The following is a 12561-nucleotide window of genomic DNA, read 5'->3' as shown; positions in this document are numbered from 1 at the left end:
AAGGCGTGTGGACTTCGTACTCAGAAGTTTTCCCGCCGGCGCTGACCCCGTGGAGATTTACACTGCCCTAAAAGCTCGCCTAAGAATTTCTCGGTCTAAGGACCCTGCTCCACCACTACCAACAGAAGGGCTGCCTCTTCCCAGTGATTTTCTGCTACGACAAAAGGAGGCAGAATTTAACCATTCTTCGACTATAGAGGAAGACTCCATCCTGAGAAGGACACGCCACCAGACAATGAACCAGCTGCTTCCTGAAGCTGATGGTTCAAGGCAGCAAGTGGATGAGGAGAAAACCAAGGGACCGGAGCAGTCATTGAAGCAAGCAATACTGTGGAGAGCAACCAGGTGAGAGCAGAGGAAAGGAGCAAGAGGAAGGGGGAAGAAAGTATCCTTTCTTCCCCTAAAATGGGCCACCATACCAACTAAGGTATGGGCCTTACTAACGCTGCCAGCATGCTTCTCCCCACGAAGGAGAAAAAGAATAAAAATACCAAGGAGGAGGAGCTCCGATAAACGCGAAGCCTTAGAGGCAATAAGGAAGACCTGTGTAATGGAGGCGATAAGGAAGGCGCGCAACATTCCCCTGATTCAACAATCTAGAAGGTAATAGTATCACCCTTAACCATGTTTCTTTGTGTAAATTGTGTTTTTTTCTTCCTCTCGTAAGGAAGGCGCGCAACATTCCCCTGATTCAACTAAAGGCACTAGGACTTAGCCTTTTGAGCCGTTTTCTTCCTTCGATTCCACAACCCCGCCTCATTAATCAAGGCACCCCTTAGTTAACCACTTTGAGCCCAAACCCCCTTACCCATTCTTTGAAGCCTTAAGACCAAATACAAGTTTCATATCACATAAGAAAAGAGGGTCGAAGAGATAAAGTTTGTCAAGGGAAACAAAAGGGGATAACAATAGAATGATCGAAATAAAGGGTAGCCGGGTTGATCAAGTTAGACAATCGGGTTGATCATATAAAAAAAGATAAAAAGGTTTGAGAAAAATAAAAGGCAGGAAATAGTTGTAACCTGACCCAGAAAACCAAAAGTAAACAAATAAGTCGGAAGTTATAAGGCTAAAGGTCGAAATTTGATCGAGAAGGAGCATCAAGAAGAGGAAGAAATAAATATCTCAATTCTGATCCAGCGAGTTTAGTCAAATCTTTGGCTTTTCGACTCATGTGATTTTTCTTTAAAACTTTATATTTGAACTTAGAACCCCTAAGACCCTACCCTAATACGTTACTACCCTTGATCCCCATTACAACCCAAAACAAAGACCTTAAGGAACTATCTTGTGCAGTCTGATTCAAGGTATTAAATTTATGGCAACACCGAGTGAACAGTCCTAACATCTCTGTGAGAAATGAGTGACTGAGTGAATCCAACAGTGGTTTTTAAATTGAGCAATCTTGACAAGCTGACACCTTGATCAAGCAAAGGCGAAAGAGAAGGAATACAAGCTACTGACAAATGGATTGACCTCGACCTCGGGTATGATTGTTAGAAAATTATTCGGTCTAATGCATATATATGTGAATACGTGTTTTTATCTTGAGGTCTTGTTTTTTCTTGTCGTTTTTTCCTTGTGAAATAAGTAAACCATGCCTGAAATTTGCCTTATCTTTTTCTTTTCTTTTTCTTTATACTTGAGGACAAGTATGTTTAAGTGTGAGCAGTTTGATAAGGCTCATTTCATGCATCGGTTAAAGGGTAAAATGTACACTACTTGATCAGTTTATCGCGCAAAACAAGTGTTAAAATATGCAGAAATGCTACTTGACCAAGGCAGCAAAGCCGAACTGATCAAGCAAGTACAAAAGGCGAAAAAGGGCCAAGAATCGGGGGAGTTGATCAAGGGGGAGCGATCAAGCAGTTAGGTGGGGACCGCTGGCTTCTAGAAGAAGAACACGTGAGGAAATGAGCTGGATATGGCGCACCATTCTGTTATCAAGGACGTCGTTCTAGAAGGGGACACGTGCCGGAATATGAGAACGCAAGGACGAAGCTGTTATACGAATCTGTTACCAAAAATCATCGTCATTCTAGAAGAACAGCACGTAGCAATCAATGAGTCGCTCACTCTCAGAATGAGCGAATATTCCCTGTCAAGATCGTTATCCAGCTGGGAGTCAAATCGAGCTTATAAATAGATGATGTGCCACCACAAGAAGGCGAATCCGACACTTTACTGTCGTCTAGTTTAGCTTAGCTTAGTTATCTAGCGTAGTTCAGCTCTCTAGCTTAATATAGTTCAATTCTCTAGCTTAGCTTAGATAGCTTAGTTAAAAGGGCAACCGAAGGGAGCGCTGCAGAATACTTATTTCTGTTAGCGTTATCTTAAGTTTCCCGCTGAGATTCTTCTCAGTTTTTACCTCTTTCTTAGCTTCCAAAGTGTTAGTTTAGTTTAAATTTCACGCTATACTAAGTTTTTAGTTTAATCAAAGTTATTTTCGTTTACATTCTCGCATTTACTATTCTGCTGTTAACTGCAATTCACTTAACCCAGTAGTTAAAGTTCCATTGATCAAGCTAGCTAGTTAAATTCTGCCTAGAGTAAAGACAATAGTTAAAAACTCCCAAGTTAAAGCGTGGCAGCAGCCAACCCCCATGTTCACTACTCATACACTCGACACACCAACTTCTCTGTGGGATCGACCCCGAACTTGCCGCTTTACTGTTAAAGTTGTGCAAAATTGGGAGTTTATAAATTACTTTGGCAAGGAAGAAAGAGTGAGAGCAAGACTGCAATAATTAAATGGTAACGACAATTTGCTAACTGATCCGACCGGTTCGGTTATCATTCCATATAACTTGATCCGCATTCTAATCGCGTTTTCACCTCTTTCCAAGTCCTGCCACTATCTTTGCGAAATCTTTGATAAATCTTCTATAAAACCCAGCATGTCCTAAAAAGGCTCCAATCGCGTTTTCGCCTCTTTCCAAGTCCTGCCACTGTGATCTGGAAGTAACCACTGTATCCGTCGAGAAAGCTGGAATATTGTTTCCCGACCAACTTTTCAAGCATCTGGTCAATGAATGGCAGAGGAAAATGATCCTTCTTTGTGGCTGCGTTCAGCTTCGTGTAGTCTATGCACCTTCTCCATCCCGTAACTGGCCTTGTCTGAATCAATTCAATTTTTTATTCTTCACCACTTGGATTTCCCCCTTCTTCGGCACCATGTGCACTGAGCTAACCCAGTTGCTATCCGGAATGGAGTTGATAATTCCTATCGCGACAAACTTGACAATTTCCTTAAGCACCTCTTCTCTCATGTTGGGGTTGAGCTTACGTTGTTGGTCACGGTGTGGTTTGGCTCCTTCTTCCAGTCGGATATGATGCATGCATAAGTCTGGGCTGATGCCCACCAGGTCTGTCAGCTTCCAACCGATAGCCTTCTGATTTCTTCTCAGCACTTCTAGCAATATGTCTTCCTGCCCCTGGGTCAACTGGCTGTTGATGATGACAGGCTTCGTTTCTTCCTCCCCCAGGTAGACATACTTTAGATGTGCTGGAAGGGGCTTTAATTCCTTCGCGGGCTTTAGCGTCTCAGCAAGCAACGGATTTTCCTCTGCTTCCTTTCTCAGTTGTGCGCCTTGATCAAGCTGCTTCTCTAGGCTAGATACTTGAGCCTTCCCGCTTGACCCAAATGGTTGCGGGCGCTCGCAAAAATTCACCATTGCTTTCGTGATGGCTTCATCATCCATTTCTCTGACTTTCATGGTTTCATACCACTCTGCAACTTCTCTCTAGACTTCTTCATCTGCAACGGAGTCAGTGAACTGCCTCTGTAGGAATTCGTCCTCCAAATACTCCTGCACTAATGGCTCAGTCACATTTACTGAGTACACGTTCTCACTATCTGCAGGTTTCTTCATAGCTTCATCAATATTGAACGTGAACTGCTCTCCATTGAAATCCAAGCTTATCGTCCCATTAAGGACATCTATTATAGTGCAGGCCGTAGACAGGAACGGCCTTCCCAACAGGACTCCACTTGACTCCTTTGTTGCTGGCTCTGTCATCTTGATTACGAAAAAATCAGCTGGGTACAAAAAGTTATACACCTTCACGATCACGTCTTCCAGAATTCCCTTCGGGTGAATACACGATCTGTCGGCCAACTATATCATTATATCAGTATCGACGAGCTTGGCCTCTCCCAGCTTCGTATAAATGGAGTACGGTAGAACATTGATAGACGCCCCCAAATCACACATGGCGTGCTACACTTCAATATCTCCGATTAAAATCGGGAGTGTGAACATTCCCGGATCAGTCTTCTTTGAGGGGAGGTCGCTCCTCTGGATCATGGCAGAAACGTTCTCCTCTGTAATCATTCGGCCCTCCTCATTGACCTTCCCCGCCAGGTAGTCCTTGATGAATTTGCTAATCGGGGGCATCTTCAAGGTCGTCAAGAGCGGCACCTTGACCTCCACATCTTTGAACATACTCACCACGTCAATCGTGGCATCTTTCCTCCTGGTCACCATTCCAAGGTATGGATATGGCTTGACCTTCTCTGCTTCTGCTTCTTGGCTTTCTTTTAAGGATTCACCTCCCACTTTCTCCTTGCCTTTTTCTCTCCCTTTCGCTAGATCCGCTCCACTGGATTCGCCTTCTTCTTCACGGCTCGGTCCAAACATAGATGCTGGAGACATCACAGGTGGGCTGGGGCTCTGGTAAACCTTCCCTGACCTTAGGAAGACTTCGCTAATGTTCTCACGACCAGGTGGATGCACAGTGGCAGGGATCTTTCCTTCGTTGCCTCTCAGCTCTCTCAGCGACATCGCAACTTGAGACAGTTGCTTTGTAAGCATATCCAACGCTGCCCTTTGCTCCTTTTGAGCCTCCTGAATTTCCCACATCGCATCATTGGGAAGGTGCGGAACTATCATATCTCCTTGACCTTCGTTGGGGTGCCGATTATATCTCTGATTTGATGGCCCCCCACCGTGGTTAGGTTGTGGGTAGTCAGAATGTCCATAGTGCTCTTGCTGGTATTGCGGCTGGTTGTGTTGTTAATTCCCTGGGTGCTGTTGGTTGCCTCTTTGATGTGGTGGGACATAACTCACCATATGGTTGTTCGGTTGCCTTCCCCCGTTGCTTGACTGGGGGCCTTGATGTCTGTACCCTCAGTTTCTTTCATTCTGTCTACTTGAGCAGTTGGGATGTCCTCCACTGGACTAGTTTCCTTGAGGTCCACTTGACCAACTCGCCTGACCTCCCTGCATTCGGTTCCCTCCGATGTTTGATCTTTCTTGGTTCCGAGCAGGCCAGTTGGGCTGCCCTTCAGAGGCTTTGATTCTGCTCAGTCCACCTAAAATTGGGGTGGTCTCTGCACGGGGCTTCCCTTTGCTTCCCCTGGATCCAGTTGCCACTCGCGTTCCAGTGTCCTACGGCTTTCGCCAGGGGTTGCGGCTTCGCCTTAGGGGAAAACTTGCAATAATAGTAGTGGTTCTCCTCTGGCAGTGGCGGTGGCGGCACATATTACTTGGAGCAGCCCTTGGAATCTATCCCAGTACAGGCCGAGGGGTTCATCATACTCCTATCTGGCCTCTGTAATCTCCCATTTAAGGGCACTCGTCTTCAACGCTGGGAAGAAGCGATCTAAGAATATCATACGGAACTCGGCCCAGTCCTGATCGATCCTTCTGGCAACCTTGAAGCCATACTCCCGCATTGCCCTTCAAGACGAAGGGAATAGCCTTGAGCTTGTAATCTTCTGATGTGGATCCAGCCGGCACGGGCTGAATATCACAGTACCTGCAAAATTCATCCAGAAAGGCATAAGGACACTCCTTCGAGAGGCCATAGAAATTGGACAAAACGGCCAGTACTCCTGATTTGATTGCGATGGTCCGCATCCAAGGAGTAACAGCAATGGCATGGGTGGGCTCCTTCTCGTCATGAGCGTGCAGAGAGCCAATTCCTGAGTCGTTGTCGACTAGGGCTATTTTTGCTTCTGCTTGTTCAAGTGGTGGTGGTTGGGGTGGCGCTTTCTGTTCTCCTTCTTCTTCACTGGTCAGTTGATCAGCTGTAACGCCCCACTTTCGGAACCCTAATTTGCGAAGCATAAAATTTTTGCATTTAATGCTTTTAATGCCGTGAAGTATGTGAATTAAATGATGAGTGAATTAATTGCATGTTTTCTTTATGACCTAATTGCGTTTTGGAATTTAGATTTGATTTGATTAGCCAAATCCGTTGAGCATATGATGTGGCTGTTGAATAGTCAAAGATGTGCAACATATGACGTGGCCATTGAAAGGTCAAAGTGTTGAGAATATGTGGTGGAAGTGAAAATTGTTGAATTTGTGACGTGGCTGTGTGAATAATCTATGCGGGGTGAAATATATTGTGGCGAATTATTTCTTAAGGGATGAGTGAGATTAAATAGGAGCATCAGTATTCATTTGGCATTTTCGACCATTGTTATTATTGGAGAAGAAATCCTATTTTTCCTTGGATTTAATTAATTGCTTGGGATATTTATCCAAATTAAATTCAAAGTCCGATTATTCCTTATTCTCTCCATGAGAAAAACGACACCTATGCCTTACACCATGGAGATTTCGAAATTTTCCTATTTATGGGAGGAGGAAATTATTCATTATATATTTTGTTCCCTTATTTATTCTCTTCTATGAATAAATATAAATATCTGATAAGGCTCATTTCATGCATCGGTTTTGGGGGGTAAAACATGTACTACTTGATTGGTTTATCGCACAAACAAGTGTTAAAATGTGCAGAAATGCTACTTGTCCAAGGCAGCGAGGCCGAACTGATCAAGCACGTACAAAAGGTGAAAAAGGCCAAAAATCGGGGGAGTTGATCTAGGGGCGAGGTCAAGCAGTTAAAGTGGGGACCGCTGGTTTCTAGAAGGAAAACGTGAGGAAATGAGCTGGATGTGGCACACCATTCTGTTATCCAGGACGACGTTCTAGAAGGGGACACGTGCCAGCTTGTGAAGACGCCAGGATAAACCGATCAGAAATTTGTTATCCAAAATTGTCGTTATTCTAGAAGAAAGAACACGTAGCAATCAATGAGTCGCTCATCCTCTGCATGAGTGAATATTCCCTGTGAAGATCGTTATCCAGCTGGAGGCCGAATCGAGCTTATAAATAGAGGCTGCGCCACCACAAGAATGTATCCGAGACTTTACTTTCCACCTAGTTTAGCTTAGTTTAGCTTAGTTCAGCTCTCTAGCTTAGTTTAGCTTAGTTCTGCTTAGTTCTGTTCTCTTAGCTTAGTTTAGTTCAGATCTCTAGTTTAGCTTAGATAGCGTAGTTAAAAGGGCGACCGAAGGGAGCGCTGCAGAATAACCATTTCTGTCGGCGTAACTTAAGTTTCCCGCTGAGATTTTTCTCAGTTTACCGCTTTCTTTAATTTTCGAGATGTTAGCTTAGTTTATTTTCACGCTGTAATCGTATCTTAGTTTAATCGAAGTTATTCTCTCTTTTAAATCGCGCATTTACTTTTCTGTTATTACCTGCAATTTACTTGACCCAGTGTTTAAATTTCCGTTGATCAAGCTAGCTAGTTTGAATTCTGCCTAGATAAAAATCGTAGTTAAAACTCCCAAGTTAAAGTGTGGCAGCAGCCAACCCCCCTGTTCACTACTCACACACTCGACACACCAACTTCTCTGTGGGATCGACCCCGAACTTGCCGCTTTACTGTTAAAGTAGTGCGAAATCTGGAGTTATAAATATTATCTTTGGCGCGTTTTGGTTCGAGGATTGATTCGATTAAGTGGCAACGACAATTTGCTAACTGATCCAACCGATTCAGTTATCCTCCATATAACTTGATCCAATCTTAATCCGCGTGTTTCCGAGCCCGCCAATATCCTAGCAAATCTTACCATATCTAAGGAGATCTTGCCATATCCTATTTAAATTAGGATTTGAATTTAATTCCTTGTGGGAGAGGAATAAAAATCGCCTACTTCCCTATTTTAATGGTGGAAATTATTATTTTATTCTGCTCCGTATTATTTTATTCTACTCTGTGAAATACCAAATTAAATCATAGGCTAATTAAATAGCCTTGATTTTGAATTCCTCCTTATTCTTCTCCCATAATTCACGTCATTCTCCCTCTCTTTCTCTAACTCCACATTATTCATTTAATTAATTATGGAGAATCAAATCTTGGAAATTATCTCTATAAATAAGGGAGGAAAACCCTAACCCTAGCCACTAACTACACGCCACTCTCCACTCTCCCGATCTCTCTCAATTTTTCTTCTATCTTTCTCCAAGAATTCTTCATCTTTTTTAGAAGAATTTAAGTTGAAGCCTCAAGAATTGTTGAAGAATCAAGATTTTACTTTGTTTCTCCCTAGCCCTTTTCTTTGATTGCATTTAAGTCCTGTTAAGTCTCGATCGCCGCATTTATTATACCCTAGAAGGGCGGTCGTTACATCAGCGGCTGCTGTTGCTGCTAGTGCGGCTCTGTATCGCGTGGTAACAACACCGGCTTCCTGGACTCTCCAATGAGCGTTAGTGTCTCTGTATATATGAGGATGATTCCAGTGTCCACCGCGTTGGTACCTTCTCATGAACATAAAGGAAAACAAATGAGAAAAGAAAGAAAAATAAAACTATTTATACCTATGCACTACAAACAAACATAAAATAACATCATGCTTCCCCGGCAACGGCGCCATTTTGGTGGGTTAGCGAAATTGTTTCGGATTTGATCAAGTTATATAGAATATAACCAACCGGATGGATCAGTTAGCAAATGTCGTTGCCACTTAATCAAGGCGTTCTCGCTCTCGCTCACCGCCAATGTAATTTGTAACTCCCAAACTCGCACAACTTTAACAGTAAAGCAGCAAGAACGAGGTCGATCCCACAGAGAAACCGGTGTATCGAGTGTGTGAGTAGTGAACAGGGTTCGGCTGCTGCCACTGTCACGACCGCCCATACTGGGGTACTACAAATGCGGCGATCGTGATACAACATGCAAGGATAGCCTTTTATGAAAACTTAATTAACTTAAAGGACGAAAAACTTTTTTTTTTGTTTTAAAGAAGCTTAAAGTTATAATTTTACTATTAAATAAAAACGACTTATGATAAACACTTTTAAAAGAAGCAGCGGAGAAACAATAAATATTAAAACTCAATCAACTCCTAAGAAAACATTTAGTTTAAAGAGCGGGAGACATCATTTTCAAATAACATTGTAAATACTCGTTTCAAGCCTGACACAACCAAAACATACTCAAACATAGTACGGAAAAGATTAAAGTAGTGAAACATAGTTCAAAAAAAACATAGCAGCGGAAATAAGGTTTAAAGAGAGTCAAGGATAACGCCTATGTATGAAGACACAACGCATCCTAAGGCCAACTCAACATCCTCCGCAACACCCCGCCCAACCTGCACATAAGAAAAATAATATGCAGGGCAGAGTACTTGTTGTACTCAATGGGCTCATGCCGAAAATATTTTATATTAGTTATGTCATCCATACCAGTGATCTTGAATTTTATATGTAGTAAGAAATATCACGAGAACACAAAAACATTTCAAGTCTGGCCAGACAATTTATCTCCCCACTTTTCGCATCATTCCATCAATTACAATCATCATATCACAGTGCGACGAAAGTGTGGCCACACTATTCGCCCACGAGACCGACCGACTAGCAAGGACGGCTCACGATCCCACCAGTGTACACAGCCTGATAGGGTTTGCGGCCATACTCAGACCCGAATTCGTTTCACAACACATCCCTATAGCCTAACGGAGCAAGCTCAGACGAACTAGGCATCAGGCAACAATCTCACAAACAAAAACATGGCATGACATAACAGTTAAACCACCCTTATAACTCCACGTAATATTTTCGGAAAATAAAGAGGTTTGAAAAGAAAGCCCACCTCGATTGCTTAACAACACAATTCCAACTTATGCAACTCTCGTTCCTCGAGCTCACGTATACTCAATCACCCTTGCCAATGACAACACAATCAGCTTTCCATAAGCTTATGTTATCATGCATGTCCTATTGTTCCTTTTTATCGTTTCCCTTAAATTATCCATCCCATCGTTCATCGACATAAGGAAAAACATGCCATAATATTTCTCAACATGTCACACATAATCACGTCATAGGATACTTTCCCAAATCATACATGCATCATATAGTTCATCAAACTTAGCAACAAGTGATATTTTCACATAACAACAAAACTGGCAGAACTGCGCGGTTGGTTTTTAAAAATCACCAAAAATTCATCCGACCTCATATGAAGCTAAAATTTGGTCACAACATAGTAGACAAATTCAAGTTCATTAAATTAAAGTTTCACACTCAAATCATGGCATTTGGTCAGCCAAAACATTTATACAACTCTCTGGTTGGAACATAAAAATTCTGGTAGCATTGCGCAGTTCATTTGAAAAATTCACCATAAATTCATCCGATGTCCAACGAGGCTGAACTTTTTTAAAGACTCATAAGACACTTCAAATGTTCATTTAGTTCAAGAATCACATCAAACGGAGGTCATTTGGTTGGTCAAACAGAATACGAAACATTCTGGGCGAGAACACAAGTTTCTGGCAGAATTGTGCAGTCAACTTCAAACATTTATTAAAACTCCATTTTTCGACAAAAAGGGCTGAAATTCACAAGAGACACAGAAAACATCTTGAAATCTACTCAGTAAAATTTTCACATCAAAATTCGATCGTTTGATAGGTCAATTATACATCAGAAACTGTTGTTCGAACGTCACAGATTTCAGGCTCACAAATTCAAAATTAGGTTTTCTTCCTCAATCATCCAAATACAATTTTTCATGCTTATAACACAAAATCATGCTCAAAAAGGTTCTCATAATCATGTTTGCACATAAACTCACATCATTCACCGAAGATTCAAATCAAACTTCACATAAACTCAATCAAAATCGCATAATTATCAAAGTTCTCATGCAAACACACTTTCCCACCGATTAATTTTGCGATCTATGATTCCTACACTCACTATATGCATGTAGGGTTCAAGAACAAGGATTATATGAAAATATTGAGGGAAAGTGAATCAAATATACCTTTCTTGATGAAAATGAATCGGTAGAAACAAGAATTGACGCGATTCGTCGGAGACTCTTGAAAATTAACTTCAACGGATGCAAGAACAAGGATTGAATGGATGATTTTTGGAGAGAATGTGTGTGGGAGAGGAGAGGCGTGTGAGAGAGAGTGAGAGAGGAGAGTGGCAAAATTTTGAGGGAGTGGGGGCTAGGGTTTAGTTTAGGTGATTATATAGTCCTCTGTTTAATCCCACAAAATTAATTAATGTGGAGGAATAAAATAGAGGCCAATAATTAAAATCTCACAATTAAAAAGAAGGCATAACTTTCGAAATTTATGGCTGGGAATTAACAAGGAATTATTTGGTATTTACTTGGAGAGAAATAGATCCACAATTTAGGAAATAAAATAATGAATATTCCATAAACAAGGAGACAAAATAAATTAAATCTCCAAGTAGGAAAAATAATGAGGGGGCTGAAAATTCAAGGAGTGTGCACAAGAAAATTATTTAAATTCTCAATTAAATAGAATAGGATTTAAATTTGGTAGTTTCTTTATAGGAAAAGACTCCCATAAATTAGGTAACAATTATAATCTCATCTACAAAATAGGGGGGGTGAAAATTGGCTTAATTAGCCACAAGGAATAATTCAACTCTTAATTTAATTTGGGTGAAGAAATAAAATGTGACATGATTTAATTGGATTTAATTAAAAAGAAGGGAATCAATAAGGCATCAATTAAATCAAGGAAAAATAATTCATCCTCCTATTAAATAGGGGATTTTTCGAAAACTCCAAAAGAATAGGTTAGAGTTCGGATTCCATGTTGTACAAATTAGGGATAATTTGGTTTGGATTTTATTTGGATAAATATCCCAAAACAATTAATTAAATCCAAGAAATGTAATACTATTTCCAAAAATTAGGAAGGGCCGAAAATTCCAATGAATTGGCTCGGAAAAATATATGCATGATCCTATTAAACTATTTCCCCACATTAGAAAATATAAAAATATCAACCACTTCATTCCACATCACCCACGACAATTATTTCACATAATTCACTTAATCGCATAGAAACAAAAGTTTCATAATTGAAATTTCAAATCAATTTATTAAATAAACATCGCAAATTTTTGGGATGTTACAGCCACGCTTTAGTTTGAGAGTTTCTAAGCTATTGGATTTACGCTAGGCAAAATGTAAACTATCTACTTGATCAAGTTACTCATCATGCTGACACAATTTAATGGATCAAGTAAGCAACATGCAGAAATAAGATCTTAACTACCTAGGCATGCTACGAAAAACACAAACACTTTGCCATTCAACATAATAAAGATTCAGACAATTAATCGAAGACTTAAAAGCGAAACTGAACTGGAATAGTAAACAAGTTGACGAAAACAAAACAACTTCGACTTTTATAGCTCAGAACAGTGCGGTGAACATGCGGAATACAAAAAGATCCATTCTTTAACTACGGAATTAAACTAA

The sequence above is a fragment of the Salvia splendens genome, chromosome 19 (assembly GCF_004379255.2).
Source record: "Salvia splendens isolate huo1 chromosome 19, SspV2, whole genome shotgun sequence".
NCBI lineage: Eukaryota > Viridiplantae > Streptophyta > Magnoliopsida > Lamiales > Lamiaceae > Salvia > Salvia splendens.
The sequence above is the reverse complement of the archived record's forward strand: the minus strand, read 5'-3'. Positions refer to the sequence as shown.